The sequence below is a fragment of the Amyelois transitella genome, chromosome 27, assembly GCF_032362555.1.
Source record: "Amyelois transitella isolate CPQ chromosome 27, ilAmyTran1.1, whole genome shotgun sequence".
In the NCBI taxonomy this organism is placed as follows: Eukaryota; Metazoa; Arthropoda; class Insecta; order Lepidoptera; family Pyralidae; genus Amyelois; species Amyelois transitella.
In genome coordinates, this window is record NC_083530.1 from 1,968,003 (window position 1) to 1,985,306 (window position 17,304).

Consider the following 17,304-nt stretch of genomic DNA (forward strand, 5'->3'; position numbering starts at 1 on the left):
TTAATTTTTTGTAAACTCTAATTATAATAAAAACTACATATATTACAATGTTTTCAATTCGTTATAATCGAAAATCAATCATTAATCGGTTACAATTGTGAAGCACCATAATTCGAACTTAGCACATCCACTGATCTTTATTTGCAGTTAAAGTACATTTAAAATATCGAACTGTAAACCGAGATACATTGTTTAAATACATCTTCTTCCTGCCATTATAACCTCTAGTATCTTTGACCATGATCATTGATAAAATAAGTCAGATTTTTACACGAAGCGACTCCACTGTGACTTTCGCTACCTTTGCTAGAGAACTAAACCCATATTAGATTACTAACCGGATCAACGTTATTAAATAAAATACATAATTTATATACCTACATCATCAAAATACAATACACTATCATATTTCGTACGATAAGCTCAAACAGAATCAATAATGCTCGCGTGTTCCGAACACCTAGCGCCATCTATTATGCAGTAGCGGAACCTGTAATAGACTTTTATATGAACCGCTCGAGCGCTTGGGTTCGCGTTGGGTGTATTAAATATTCAGAGTTCACACAGAGGGCGGGTGTGATGGGTCTACTCTAAAATGTCACGTATTCACTCCTTACTGTGTCTGTCTACCCCGTAAGACTCAATAGACTTTGAAAGCCACGTTGGATTAAAAATTAAGAGACATTATTAAGATGTAGTGTGGATGGATTCCAGCCTTCCAAATAATTATGTAGGCGACTAAAGGGCAATCCCAAGGCGGGAAGCGATAAACTTGGGATTCGTCTTTTAGACGATGAGCTGGCAAACTGTCAACTGTCACTATTTGAATCTCAATTCCATCAGTTAGCCATGCAGCTGAACGTAGGTTACTAGTCCTTCCAGCTCGTGAGGCACATATACGTGATTATATGTAAGTATGTTGAAAGCAGGTTGACTAAGCAGATATACAAAGAGTGTGGAGGAAAAGGTCGTAGTGGGAAGATCTAGACGAACGTATCTTGATCAAATTAAGGACGTCCTGGTAAAGGGTCAGGTCAAGAGTACCCGAAACCGCCGAGCTTGCATGAAGAGAGTTATGAATGTGGATGAAGCGAAGGAAGTATGCAGAGATCGTGACAAGTGGAAAGAGGTAGTCTCTGCCTGCCCCTCCGGGAAAGAGATGATGATGCGTGATTTATGTATGTAAATAATAAAAAAAGACTTAACTGAAGACTGTGCACACATTGAAAACAATAAGTTCAGTATGGGATGGGATAAACTTCAATATACACGTGCGAATAGTTTACGAATCTCGTCTGCCCCGTCGGCTCTCCTCAACTTTGTTAATATACAGTTGGGGAGTAAAAAACTATGATGGTAAACATACTCTGTGGATTCTATATACTGTAAGATTTGTGGAAAAACTAACATCAATTCGCTTCCGTGGCAATTCTCAGAAAAAGAGCCTTTCTATAAATAATACAGGTATTAAACGCGCATGTAACGTTTATATATACATACACACATATTATCACGTCTATTTCCCTTGCTGGGTAGACAGAGCCATCAGTAAAATACTCATATTGAAAATACTGAAAGGCCACGCTGTATGGCTTTATAATGGAATTGAAATTGAAGTTGCTAGCCCATCGTATTAGTATTAGTCCTTAGTCGCTTAGTCACCTTTTACGAAATCGATGTGTGTGTGGAGTGGTCCCATTCTATAATGCCGATCGATTTATCGAATTTAATATCGAGTGATCGATTTATTACTTCAAAGAAAGTTCACTGACGATGTCCATATACAACTAGTATACAAGAAATATATAAGAAGTGGGCTTCGGCCGACACAGGCCTTTTGCTAAGTAGGTACAATAGAATAGAATAGAATAGAATAGATTTTTTTTCAAAATTGGATACAAGGTATCACTTATTGACGTCACATCAATTAAATCTAATTATAACTACTATCCAAAAATCCACTGGACACAAAATATCCGGTCTCACCACACTATCCACTAGACTGTGAATACAAGAAATGAATAAATCCATCAGCTATGAATTATTCGCATACTGATAATATTTACATGGGGTGCGTGGGACGCAGGACAAACCAGCTCTTATATAGATATAAGTGTAGTCCATTTCTTAAGGTACTTACTGAGAAAAAAGGGTAAACAATCCTAATAAACATCTTTGTGTTGAATAATAATTTAATATATGTTCTTATTGAATTAATATATATCTTTTTATTGAATAATTATTTAATAATGTTCTAATTAAATTATTATATATCTTTTTATTGAATAATAATTTAATATAATAAATTAGTTTTAAAATCAGTTTATGATTATGGCAAAAAACAAACTTGACAAGCGATCCACCCCGGATTCGTACATATAAAGCTTATTTTGAATCACATTATCTATTAAAGAAAAAACGGATTCAAAATCTATTGTGTAGTTTTTAAGATCAAAATATACATACAGACATAAGAACAGATACGTGAAGCGAGTTTACTTAATACTATGAAGTGATACATAATACATAGAGTACCCACTCACACACACATACACATACGCACACATACTTGTTTTGTTTGTATGTTCAAGTTATAAACCGCAACACGACCTACCGCGCTCAAATTGCTATCACAACTTCAGGGGTACGAAACAGAGTTTAGCAGTAAGATAATGTATATGGTATGTCTAGGGTTGATAAACTTTAATACTATGTATGTATGGCATATATTTATATGGTCTTCTGCAATCTTAACCCAAAACCTACCTAAATTTACTGCAAATTCGGCTGTATATAATTTCCATGTAGGATGATTTGATATGCGGTTGACTGTACATAGAATCACGCCTCATTCCCGCAGGGGTAGGCAAAGACTACCAAAGTACCAAAGTACACTGCACACTGCGCAAGCACAGGTCGTTCAAATAATATTTATCTATCTGTTTAGGGTTAAGGATATGTGGCCATAGGTTAATATTACATCTTTAATCAAACGGCCTAGACTAATATAATTAACTAGCGACCCGCCTCGGCTTCGCACGGGTAGCATTAATAGATACCTTCCTCAGAAAACCCCCTTTCCAACATTTCAAACAGGAACAAAATCCATCAACAACTTTCCGTTCTCTACTTTTTGATTAATGTTCTATTTGACGCATATAAAATGGTATTATTCTATGTGCCCTGCCCTATAAAAGGTCTTGCTTATAAATAACTTTCCCTTTAAAATTCATATCGATCGGCCTGTTTGCTATACGGTTAATTACTTGCATGAGTCCCTAGGTTTATTATCCTTCATTATAATATTATGAAATAAAATAATATATCCTGAGACTAAATACTAAAATACTCGTAAAAAGAGACCAATGAGAACACGTAACATTTCAATCTATCATACATTGATTCAGTCTACGCTTTAAGTCCTCAGTCTGAATATTTATACTTTTCTTGCAAATAGAATCCGTGACAGTTACAAAGTGTACCTACCAGTTTCATTAATTTCAAAAAATTCCGCCAAAAATCTGGCCATTTTACTTCCATTTCAAAAAAAAAAAGAACGCGGACGTTCGATATATTCAAATTGGAAACCGTCAGCCGCAACTACATGACGTCACCGCGGATGCCGTGCTACGTGCTCCCGCGCATCGGGCCAGGTGAGTAACCTGGCGTGGGCGCCGGTGACTGTCGATATTACAAAGAAATTTTTAAGTATGATGTTTTATCGATCATTGCAATAACCTAGCAAATTATGGAATAAAATGTAATCTTCTAAACAAATTAAGAACTATGGGATTCTTTCACGCGATATGGGATTTTATTTAGATCCGATCTTCCCAAGTAACTTCACAAACAACACTAGAGGCTTAAAATCTTGTGATTCTTCTTTTAGGCAATGGGCTAGCAACCTATCACTATTTGAATCTCAATTTCATCATTCATCCATACAGCTGAACGTTGCCTTCAACGCTCTTCAAGACTGTTGTTTGTCTACCCCGCAAGGGATATAGACGTGCTAATATGTATGTATATATGTACAACCGCCGACTTCATCCGACGATATATACGATATTAGTGTAAGAATTATTTGTGTGATACTGATAAACTTTTATTAATTCATTCATTCATTCACTCTTTAATGTAGCCGACTGTACACATTTTTGTTTCACACCAACATTTCCCCGGTTAAGCAACTGCGCAGAATACGCAACTATCTTAGGGGCAATTCACTTTTATAGTCACTGAATTTAGGTGTTTCGTTATTTCGCGTTTTTAACGTTGCTCTTTACTTTACGTAACTGGGTATTTCAGTTTATGTAACATGCAAAGTAAATATTCAGCGAATCTATACTAATATTATAAAGCTGAAGAGTTTGTTTGTTTGTTTGAACGCGCTTATCTCAGAAACTACTGGTTCGAATTGAAAAATTCCTTTTTGCGTTAAATGGACCATTTATCGACGAAGGCTTAAGGCTGTATAACATCACGAAACAACGAATGGAGGTGGCTCTCATTTTACAAAAGTTATTAATACTTTACAATCTGGTTCGAAAGACCGACCCTGTCCCATTTCTATCACCTAACAATGCTACAAATACGAAAGTTTCATGTTTTAGTTACTTTTTATAAGATATTCTAGAGAAATAAACGCGAGAGAAACCGCAGGCGGTGGCTTGTGTCAGTTTAAAATTAGACTAGACATGAAAAAGTGCATCAGACTATCAATCCGAGTGGATTTCGTGACATGACGACACAAATACCAGCAATAAAAATGCATCCAGATTTCCGCATCAAAAATAAATGGTGGAATTGTGGTTCTCGACACCAATAGAAATAATAATAGGACCATTTCATGCCTTACCCATGGATGTCGCAGAAGGCGACCAAGGGCTTTGGCTTACAAATTTGGGATTCTTTTTGGCGATGGTCTAGCAACCTGTCACTATTTGAATCTTAATTCTATTATAAAGCCAAACAGCTGAACGTGGCCTATCAGTCTTTTCAAGACTGTTGGCTCTGTCTCCTCGTAAGGGATATAGACTTGATTACATTTATGTTAGTGGAAATTCGTGAAAACGTCATTTTTAATAAGTATCATTTCATTTATCAGTGTAGGGTACGCAAGTTACTATATTCCGCCCGTGAAAAAAATAAAAGAGGAAAGAGGTAGTCTCTGCCTACCCCTCCGGGAGAGAGGCGTATGTATGTATGTAAAAAAATAAAAATATCCCCATAAATTCCGTCTGGTAATTCTATCTTAGTGCAACACTAGATCACATTACCTACATTAAATACTATCTTGAAACCTACATGCCAAATTTCAAATCTCTAGACCCTGTGTGGTCTGGGCCTTCCAAGTCCATTGGCATGTCAGTCAATCACTCAGTGACCTGTTATACATATACATACATAAATACATACATATGGTCACGTCTATATCCCTTGAGGGGTAGACAGAGCCAACAGTCTGGAAAAGACTGAATGGCCACGTTCAGCTGTATGGCTTAATGATAGAATACATATATACATATATTTTTAGTTTGACGTCAAACATATAATTAAGATAAAGTGTCTAACAATGAAACTCATTTTAAAGTAAGGTAAAATTAAAGCACGTCTGTCATTGGTCGAACCGTTCAGAATCTTACGAATGGACATCAGTAAGTTACAAAAAAATTACCACGAGAGGGCGCAAATTGAAAAATTTGCGAAAATTGTTGACGTGAGTTAATACAATTTATCTCTCTTACAATGCCAAGAATTCCTAGGAAATATATAAACTCGCGGTTCTTGTTATTTTTATGGTGGCATATACATTTATATATATATATATATATATATATAAATGTAAATATGATAGATTAGTCGTTATAACAACAAACCTAAATTGAGCCATTGGGTCATGTTTGCATAGACCCTTCCTTGTACACGCCCCAGCGGTCGTTGGATTAATATATATGTACTTACTTTACATAGTATAATATCAAAAGTTAGGTATCTACATACATACATACATATAATCACGTCTATATCCCTTGCGGGGTAGACAGAGCCAACAGTCTTGAAAAGACTGATAGGCCACGTTCAGCTGTTTGGCTTTATGATGGAATGGAGTGGAGGTCAAGTCGCTTCAAATGTTAGGTATTTGTTGAATTATTTTATTTTAATTGCAAAAAAATTAATCACTCAATTGACTAATTCATAATGCGATACAACCGCCATCTTGTCTTGTCTACTTCATTCCTTCATCCGCTGTGCTAGGAGACGGACATAATATTATGGACCTTCTGAGTTATAAAATAAAAAGACCATATAACTTATTGATATACGTTAACTAATTCCGCCAATAACCATTTCCCAATAGTCACTGATAGAATTTCATCGCTACTTATTCGCGTCCGGAGAGTTTGGACAGATCACTCAAATTAACCCTAATACATATGTCAAAGAAATAATACTAAGAAGGAGACTTGTTTATGGAAATGTGAAACACTCTTCTTTCTCCTTTCCTCACACAAGGTGTCCTTTTCACACATTTCTGCGCCAAGAAGACAGTCTTATTCTTGGGTTGTCGGACTTGGTAGTAGAGCTTTCTCAAGGCTTAACTTATAGTGACAGGTTGCTAGCTGATCCATTACAAGAAAAGTGCCTAGTTTATTAGCCCTTAGTCGCTATTAATATCTTCTTTACATTTACAAGGCAACTACAACTACAACAACAACAACAATTACATGTGGCTCCCGGTGTTTACTACCGTGTGGTTCCCGGCACCAATACAAAAAAGAATAGGACCACTCCATCTCTTTCCCATGGATGTCGTAAAAGGCGACTAACGGATAGGCTTACAAACTCGGGATTCTTTTTTAAGGCGATGGGCTAGCAACCTGTCACTAGTTGAATCTCAATTCTATCGTTAAGCCAAATAGCTGATCGTGGCCATTCAGTCTTTTCAACACTGTTGGCTCTGTCTACCCCGCAAGGGATATACACGTGACCATATGTATGTATGTATGTATGTACAAAACTACATACATTTTCACCACCGGAAGATCACGGTCATCCTTGGCACGATGCCATACCACAAACGCACTGACACCTGCGTCTCTTTCGCTCACCTTGTCATTGCGTAGGTGAGAGCGAGATGGGCGTGCGCATCGGTGACCACTTCATTATTACGTATGAACATCGTGTATTTTTATGTGTAGTTGCATCAAATGCATTTTGTAAAGAACGCATTTCACTCAGGTGAGAATTAATATTGTACTCGTAACAAGGTGATGGTGAATACATCTTTTTAGTATTTTAATTCTTTTAAGAGACTTTTCTTGTCGAAATCTATACTAATATTATAAAGCTGAAGAGTTTGTTTGAACTACTGGTTCAAATTGAAAAAATCTTTTTGTGTTGAATAGACCATTTATCGAGGAAAGCTTTAGGCTATATAACATCACGCTGCAACTTTTAGGAGCGAAGAAATAATGGAAAATGTGAAAATAAAGGGAAAATTATTCACCCTTGAGGGCTTCAATGATGCCCAAAATAACTCTTCCACGCGGACGAAGTCATGGGCACAGCTAGTATATAAATAAAGCCGTGTGGTTCCGGCCACTTGAGAATAGAACCACGTCTTTCTTATATCTTTTCCATGGATATTGTAGGGTAATAAACATGGGATTCTTCTTATAGTCCAAGATCCCAGAGCCGTAAGACACAACTTATTTTCTAAAGAATTTCTCTTTCGATTCTCAGTAGTCTTTCATGTACTTTTAATACCTGCATGTTTGTGAGACTTGCCCGGTGACACCTGCGCAGGTACCAGGCGAGAAAGGTAACTAAAAATCACAGTTACTTAACTTAAATTTTTATGACTGATTTTTATATATATTTTATAGACTATTACTCTGAAGTCATTATCAGAGAAGTCAGACGCTTTCCATGCGCCAGAACTTTTGTCAGACGCTTTAAAGCTCTATCAAAAAAAAATTAACTTAATTTATTTTTAAATGTCTGACTTTTATATATGTTATTCAGATAACTATTACAAAGTTGTAATAAATCAGTCAGACAGTTTGTAATGACCAAACACCCCTTAAACACGAGAATTACTCAGCCTCGAGTATGAGCGCGATAGCACAATGCGCATGCGCGTCAGAGTAAAATATCTAATATTTGAAAAGTACTTATGTACTGTTTTCAATTTCATATTTTTGCATATCTGTTCAAATACGATGAAATTTATAATTAAAATAATAATTAATCATTTTTAAAATAATATAATATATTGCATACTAGCTGTTGCCAGCGACGTCGTCCGCGTAAAGTTCGAGTTGAATCTTAATCATACAGTCTGATACAGACAGACAGACAAAAATGTAAAAAAAAATCTCTATTTGTTTCAGTCAAAATATTAAATGTACAGACAAAATATTTTTACCGTATGATTATATGTAGTATTTTGATTTTCAGTTTTTTTTAATAAATACTCAAACAACACAAAAAAAAAATATTTTTAATAAAAATTAATATATATCTTGTTATTGTTGGGACTCGAACTCGGACCGCCAACTTCACAGTCTCACGCGCCAAGCACTGGACCATCGAAGCCGTTGCGGTGGTGTCGAAATTAAAGTAGACTACATACATGGTCACGTCTATATCCCTTGCGGGGTAGACAGAGCCAACAGTCTTGAAAAGACTAAATGGCCACGTTCAGCTATTTGGCTTAATGATAGAATTGAGATTCAAATAGTGATAGGTTGCTCGCCCATCGCCTAAAAAAGAATCCCAAGTTTGTAAGCCTATCCCTTAGTCGCCTTTCACTTATATTTATATGTTATAGGTTTACTATTACTATACTATTTTTTAATTGTTTATGATTTTATTTTTACGGAAAATTCTGCCAGCAACGACAATCTAACTGATGATGAAGATGATAAAGAGACAATAAAATAATTATTCAATTGATTAATCATAATTAATTATTTTTTTATTAAAATTATTATAATAGATATATTTTTTTAAATAAAATAAAAATTATTCTTTTTGAAAGGCTATTGCTACAAAAAAAATCATTTTCCCCTTTTTATATGCAATATATTATATTATTTTAAAAATCATTAATTATTATTTTAATTATAAATTTCATCGTATTTGAATAGATATGCAAAAATATGAAATTGAAAACAGTAAGTACTTTTCAAATATTAGATATTTTACTCTGACGCGCATGCGCATTGTGCTATCGCGCTCATACTCGAGGCTGAGTAATTCTCGTGTTTAAGGGGTGTTTGGTCATTACAAACTGTCTGACTGATTTAATACAACTTTGTAATAAGTATCTGAATAACATATATGAAAGTAAGACATTTAAAAATAAATTAAGTTAATTTTTTTTTGATAGAGCTTTAAAGCGTCTGACAAAAGTTCTGGCGCATGGAAAGCGTCTGACTTCTCTGATATGACTTCAGAGTAATAGTCTATAAAATATATATAAAAATCAGTCATAAAAATTTAAGTTAAGTAACTGTGATTTTTAGTTACCTTTCTCGCCTGGTACCTGCGCAGGTGTCACCGGGCAAGTCTCACAAACATGCAGGTATTAAAAGTACATGAAAGACTACTGAGAATCGAAAGAGCCATTCTTTAGAAAATAAGTTGTGTCTTACGGCTCTGGGATCTTACTCTATTATAAGAGATGGGCTAGCTTAAATCTCAATTCCATCATTAAGCCATACAGCTCAACGTGGCATTTCAGTCTTCTCAAGACTGTTGGCTCTGTCTTATACGTATGTATGACTGACTATATATACATATGTACGTGGCATATTAATAAATACATACAACATTATATATCTACTAAGTATTCGAATGCGCGTACGCACTAACGTCCTTCGTACTTCGATTTTACTTGCAAATTTTTCAAACGACTCTTATGATAATATATAGTAGGTACCTTTTTCTACGTTAATGTAACTAGGATTCCATTTACGAGAAGATACCCTTATAGTTTCCCCATGTCTGTCTGTCTGTCTGTTTAACAGCAGTCTTAATCAGAGATCAACACAAGAAAGTTGATACAAGAAAGTTGTGTTATAATTATTGACTTTACATATACTTATATGTATTTTAGAGATACTTACTGAAAAAATGCACAGAAACTGAAAATGATACGAGGGCAACCACGGTTGGCAGCTAGTTTAGGAAAAGTAACTTGCATAAGAAATTGAATTTATTCGACTCTTTTCTTAATTCACTTTATTCCTGTTATATGTGACTCAATTAATTAAACAATTAATTCTATCATTTAGCCAAACAAACAGCTGAACGTGGCCTATCAGCCTTTTCAAGACTGTTGGCACTGTCTACCCCGCAAGGGAATATACGCGATATTATATGTATGTATGTGTGTTATTTAATCCCTAAACATTAATTCAAATCCCTAAGCATTTCAAAAACAAACTACCAGGCGATCAGCATAATCAAAGAGCCGTCAGCATAATTAACCTATTATACACATGGAGTGACGACTGCTTTCGAGTGCAAATTGCAACGCCCCGACGACGGCTGTGAAAGCCATTTGCAAGTCTTCTATACGCTCATGCCGTCCTGGTACTTTTGGTTTTCATCCTACGCTTTTATTATCCGCCTTCAAAAATAGGTAGTTCTTAGTTTGACCTGTATGTACGTATGGTTTCGCAATTATCTCGCGTTTCGCTGAAGCCTATTTTGATGCTGTTTTCGGGAAAGTGTTTGTAATACTTAACAGAAGTTTTTAGAAAATTAATCGACTTCAAAAAAGAAGAACATCGATTGGAGGCGATTCTCTTTTTACATAAGTTATAGAATTAAGTTTGTCACGGTGAGTGTTTACCGAATTCTATAAAAAATATCATTGAGATGTGTTCAGTGCATTGCCTAACAAACTAAACTAACAGATTCCCTTTTCATGAAATACAACTAGTTTTAACAATTGATTTTCCTTCAAGTAATTCATGGGACTGGCAACCTATTAACGCATTTATAAATTGAAGTTGGGATTATCCCATTCTTAGGTACCTTGTCAAAACTTGTTTTCATGTTAATTAATAACTAATGCGGCTATAGGAATTGGGATAATAGTTTTAGGGTCATTTATAATTGTATTTAGTACTAAAGACTATCCCATTCTTAGGTACCTTGACAAAACTTGTTTTCATGGTAATTAACAACTAATATGGCTATAGGAATTGGGATAATAGTTTTAGGGTCATTTATAATTATATTTAGTACTAAAGACCAGTCATTTGTTAATCGCTCGTAAACCAAATACTTTACAAATTACTTGTTGCTAGCTAATTTATAGATAAAAGATTTACACCTACACATAAGAAAAAAACAACCACATTTAGTACTTTTTATTGTAAGGGATTTTTTGCCATGTCTATTGTTGTTTAACGTGAAAACCACTGAACCGACCTCCATGAAATATTGCATTTACATTGTGTGAAATACATAAGTTTGAATACTAACCGATCCTCTTACGGTGAGGGACACATTCAGACAACTGAAATGTGAAACCATGATCGATCCAAGTGGAAAGAGGTAGTCTCTGCCTACCCCTCCGGAAAAGAGGCGTGATTTTATATGTATGTACATATGTATGTATGTATGATCGATCCAATACTGGTTAGGTTTACCTGCAAAGATCAGATGGGAGTCTCTTAGTGTAAAACCCTGACTCACCCAATTCATGGTCATAGGCATACCCCGGGCTCCTCTCCAGAGGACTCCGGAGGGACTAAAGCCCAGAGGAAGAAGAAGTGTGGATTACGGAGAAAGACATAGGATAGGATTTATTTTTACTCGCAAACTGTAGCTTAATAATTTTATTAACTTTAGTACCTAGTATTATTATTTAATATTTATTTTTATATACTAGTATTATTTAATATTTATTTTTGCTCATTTTCCTACTAGCAAGGAAACTAAGTACACCTCAGCGAATTGTGATAATTTTGTAAATATTCTTGCATTAAGACAGATTATAAACTGGATCACTTCTATCTGTGTACACATATTTTATACTTTTCAGTGCCGTGTGGTTCCCGGCACCAATACAAAAAAAGAATAGGACCACTCCATCTCTTTCCCATGGATGAAGTAAAAGGCGACTAAGGGATGGGCTTTCAAAATTGGGATTCTTTTAAGGTAGTTACGTATGTTTATAAAAGCCCGTACGAAATAAAACGTAATAAATCATGGTAAGAAATTAAATATGCACGACAAAACGTTTTCTAATTAAGTGAAACAGTAGGTACCTACATAAAACCCTCCAATTGGGTTTAACTTCGTAATATTCCAACTCTTTCCACGAGAAGGGTTTAATCAAATATTTACGTGGACCTCACAGATTCGAGATTTATGTTTTATAAGTCCAACGGTAAAAGGCTCCTAGAAGGTACAGATGAACATGGAACAATTAATTAATCTACATTAATATTATAAAAAGGAAATGTTCGTGTAAGTTTCTTTTGTAGGTCTTTGACCTACATCTATTCTATTCTACCGACTACTAGACTATTTTACCGTATAAGCATGAAGAAAGCCTTATTATATTTAATTGATTGATTGCAAAGTTAATTACTTTTATATTATTATTTTTTAAATATTTCCTATTTGTCCAATATTTATCACACACTTTCCCATTTATATAAGTAATATTAAACATGTATTAAAAAACAACCAACAATGCCATGACTAGTTTTAACCAAGGCATTTACAAAAAATATTACATAACAATGCAACTTGCACAACAAACAAAACTTGCAAAATTGCAGTCATCATGTTATGGACTAGATACGGTGAGATAAGAAAAACGTCGCGAACTACTTCTCTTGTATATTTTTAAAGACGAGTATCTTCCCACGGGACTCAGATGTTTTATAAGCTTGAGATGTTACTGAGAAACAATGATACACTGATGAAAATTGTAAGTTAGCCCCTTGTACATTAATCATTCCTATTTCCCGGGGGAAGCATAGACTACATTTTGTACATCTTCTTTCGCTTCATCCATATCCTTAACTTTTCATGGCATCAGGTCGGCGTAGTTTTTAGGCAGGATTAGATCAAAGAAAGTTCCTCTAAGCCTAGGCTTTCTCGTTCCAAGGTTGCCATGAACATTCTGCTTGTATATTTTGTTAACATTATAAAAAATAGTATTTTATTGTCATGTGTTGGCAATACTGATATGGCTTTTTGACGTTTGAGTTAGCCGTGTTTTTTGGTGTCATTGAAAAGAAGGGAATTCAAGCTACAAGATACGTATTATTGTAGTTTATTAAAGAAAGGACTGAGAAAGGAATTTTGACTGTATAATTTAGTATGTTAACAATTTGCTTAGTCAACCTGCTTTCATTGATCCTCTCCACACGACACGACCATCTAAGCATTCCCTTTTCTATTCCTGTTACTTTATCTTCTTTCCTCAAATTCAATATAGAATATCTATGAGATTATGACGTCAGACTAGTGGTTTGGCAGACGTGGAGACCCAATACGCCCACAATTGAACTTGACCGTGCGATTTATATGAATTTATTTATAGCCTCGATATAAGTATTAGTAATGGTTTGATTAAGCTATTAAAATTCATCAAATTTATAGTGAACAGAAAATCTGGCGCGTTTAGCTGTTTACATAATTAATCACTGAACTATTTAAATTGAGAAAAAATATTTTGAAATACATATAAATTAATTTTGAAAAGAGAATGTGTTTGTGTGAACTTGACACCAAAGAGATTGTACCTACTCGTATCCCGACATAAACAGCACAGCTGTGAAATTAAAAAGAAAAAAAACCAATCGTTACTACATATTATCGTATCTCGATTAAATAATCGCAACATCTGATTGATAAGCTCGCGCCGAGAGAGACGCCCACGAAACTCAACGCAATGTACTTGACCGTGGATGATTTCTTTTTAAATCAATTCAAATACGATGTAACCGAACGGAATCCGATGTAGGTATGCAAATAACCAAGATTAAACGCGTAAAACGAGCCGTGTCTCGGGAGGAGCGCAATTTGAAAATGGAATTCGATCTCATTACCAGCCCCAGTCTTAAATTTTTATACATTTTATGGCGCGAATGTAATGTGGCTGTGACATTTTACTTTTTTTTTATTATGATTGATACATACCTTTTTTTAGCATACATACATTATACTGAATTGAGTTAAATACGGACATGTATGACGCGCAGAAATGAATGTGGGTCATAAAAATACAACACGAGAGGTAAAATTATTATGAAAGCAAACATTTAGAGTGTTCAACGTATACCTAATGCAATTTGTCTGAATGAATCGTGTATGTTAAGTTTTAGAAGCTGAAACGCAAAACTATAAATGATACTCAATACATAACTAAATGGATCTAGAAAGGTCCAGAAATCTATGGAGTTATTGTCACTTAGAAAATTATAAAAATCTGGTCGAGTACACAACACGAAATCTTTGGATTGGGGTAAATTCTTTTGCGAAGAGTTTGTCGACGTCTATCCCTTATGTCTAGAACCTTGACTTACTATAAGTCGAAAGAGCTCATATTTATTGTTTCGCATGATGTGGTCTACTAGATATTCCTAGATAGGATATGGATTGAAATGATAGGTAACTTAATAATTTCCGTGTGGTTCCCGGCACCAAAAAAAAAAAGAATAGGACCACTCCACCTCGTTCCCATGGATGTCGTTAAAGGCGACTAAGGGCAAGGCTTATAAACTTGGGATTCTTCTTTCAGGCGATGGCCTAGCAACCTGCCACTATTTGAATCTCAATTCTATCATTTAGCCAAACAACTGTACGTGGCCTATCAGTCTTTTGAAGACTGAAGGCTCTGTCTACCCAGGAAGGGATAAATACGTGATTATATGTATGTTTGTACTAAACTTAATACGAGTCAACCTTAATAGTATAAACATTGCGAAGATAAGAACCGACTGGCTCTAGGCAAAAATCATCGAAGCCAGTTTTTATAACCGATCATCATAATATTTCAATCATTTCAATCAAAATATACTACCATTTGGGGGCCCCTACGCCTCAATGGAACGACCAAACGATGACTCACGCGATGATTTACATGTGTATCATTATTCATACAGAAAAAAACAAATGAATTTTTATGGACACAAAACATAAGATACCTTTATAAAAAGCAACACTTAGGAAATGGTTGTCATTGGAATATTTGTCAAACCAAAGGTTTTTTAAGGTTTGTTTATTTTTTAGTCACCGAAAACCATACGGCACAATCAATATAAATATCTATATATATATATATTTATGACTACTTTTTATATTGATGACTACTCTCCTCTCATGGGTTTACTGAAAGAGATTTCTGTTGAAATAAGTAGCACCTTTGTACTGTATTAAACGCTCCTGTATATAATTTTTTGTACAGACATACATACATATAGTCACGTCTATATCCTTTACGGGGCAGACAGAGCCAACAGTCCCAAAAAGACTGATAGGCCACGTTCAGCTTTTTTGGCTTGATGATAGAATTAAGACCCAAATAGTGACAGGTTGCTAGCCCATCGCCTAAAAGAAGAATTTACGACATCCATTGGAACGAGATGGAGTGTTCCTTTTCTTTTTATATTGGTGCCGGGAACCACACGGCATTGTCTACATACATAAACAAATAAATAAATAGAATATATATTTTCTTACGTATTTACATATGTAAAAACATTAGTAATGCATCTAAGATTCACATTGTCGATGTGTGAACATAGTAAATGTTATATTTCCGCGCATGCGATACGTATCTAATGAGCATTGTGCACACGCAACATCTTGCGAAATGGGTTATTATTGTAATAATGTACAGTACATACAATTATGCTTATCGTTAATTAAACTATGTACTCCTAATAACTAATTATAAGTCTTTTCAAAACTGTTGGCTCAGTCTACCCCGCAAGGGAAATAGACGTGATTATATGTATATATGTAGGTGAGTACAAAATCCATATCAACTAACCGAGATTATCGCACATACAGACAGGCTTTATAATATATAGTTAATAGTGGACATCATGAATCGTGTAGTAGGTACTTTAGAAAGTACTTTTTGCGTTTACCAGCTCTCGCGGGCGGCCCTTAAAAGGGAGCGTCAGGGACCGGTACCGGTCGTCGTCGTAAGAGGTTTAAATGTTGGTTTGTGAGCGGAAAAGCTGAAGACCGCAACAAATGGAGGCGCATCGCTGGGTCTGCATTATCCAAAAAAGACGCATCGTCATAAAACCACGAACACTCTGTCAAGAGTGAACGACTGAGGGGGAGGAGCGGAAAAGATGGGAAAAAATAAATATTGATAGGTACGATTGGCGTCAAAAATTTGGGAGAAATTGACAGTGAAAATTACACATATAAACATCTCCTCCTCTTGCCCGGAGGAATAGGTAGAGTCTATGTCTTTTTCATAACACGATCCCGGACATACTTCTCTCGCTTTATTTACATACATACCTCTGCTTATGCAAGTTCGACTAAATATATATATGTTACTAGTGCCATGTGGTTCCCGGCACCAATACAAAAAAGAATAGGACCACTCCAAATCTTTCCGACGGATGTCGTAATTACTCACTCTCTATTGTGCAAAATCTACATTCTTTCTTGAAAGAATAGGACCACTCCATCTCTTTCTACCACTCCATTTCTGACTACGTGACTTTATTTCACATTACCGAAAGATAACATCATACCTGGAAGACTCACTTATAATTATTACTCACTCTCTATTGTGCAAAATCTACATTCTTTCTTGAAAGGAAATTACATCGGTTAAATGATAAGGCAGGTGCGTTTAATGGCTTTTATTTTTATTTTACAAAGAACATTCCCAATTGTGCAAATTTTTGGAATTTTTAAAGAGATAAGTATAAGATGTTTTGAAGGGGTACGAAAGTATTATTTATTATATGACTTCCTTAAGGCATAATAAATAAACTTGGGTTTCTTTTGTTTGGCTAGCAACAGCTGGCAACTTGGAACCTCAATTCTGTCACTAAGGGCCCCCACACTTGACGCCTATCGAGCGTCGAACTCTTTGAGCCCCACGTCTTTTTCCCTTACGGGGTATACGGAACTAACAGTCCCGAAAAGCCGTGAAAGGCAACGTTCACCTGTGTGGCTCAAAGATGGAATCGAGTCTCAAATAGTAGATTGCTAGACAATCATCAACAAAAAGAATACTAAGTTTACTATTAGCCCTTAATCGCCTTAAACGACTTCTATGGGTGTATA

The 17,304-nt window shown here is 35.3% G+C and overlaps 1 protein-coding gene across 8 annotated transcripts in view; it reads right to left on the reverse strand.

Annotated features, from left to right (window-relative positions):
• Nucleotides 1-17,304, reverse strand: part of LOC106142136 (serine/threonine-protein kinase MARK2) — a 175,087-nt gene that overhangs the window by 149,843 nt on the left and 7,940 nt on the right. The window lies entirely within an intron of this gene.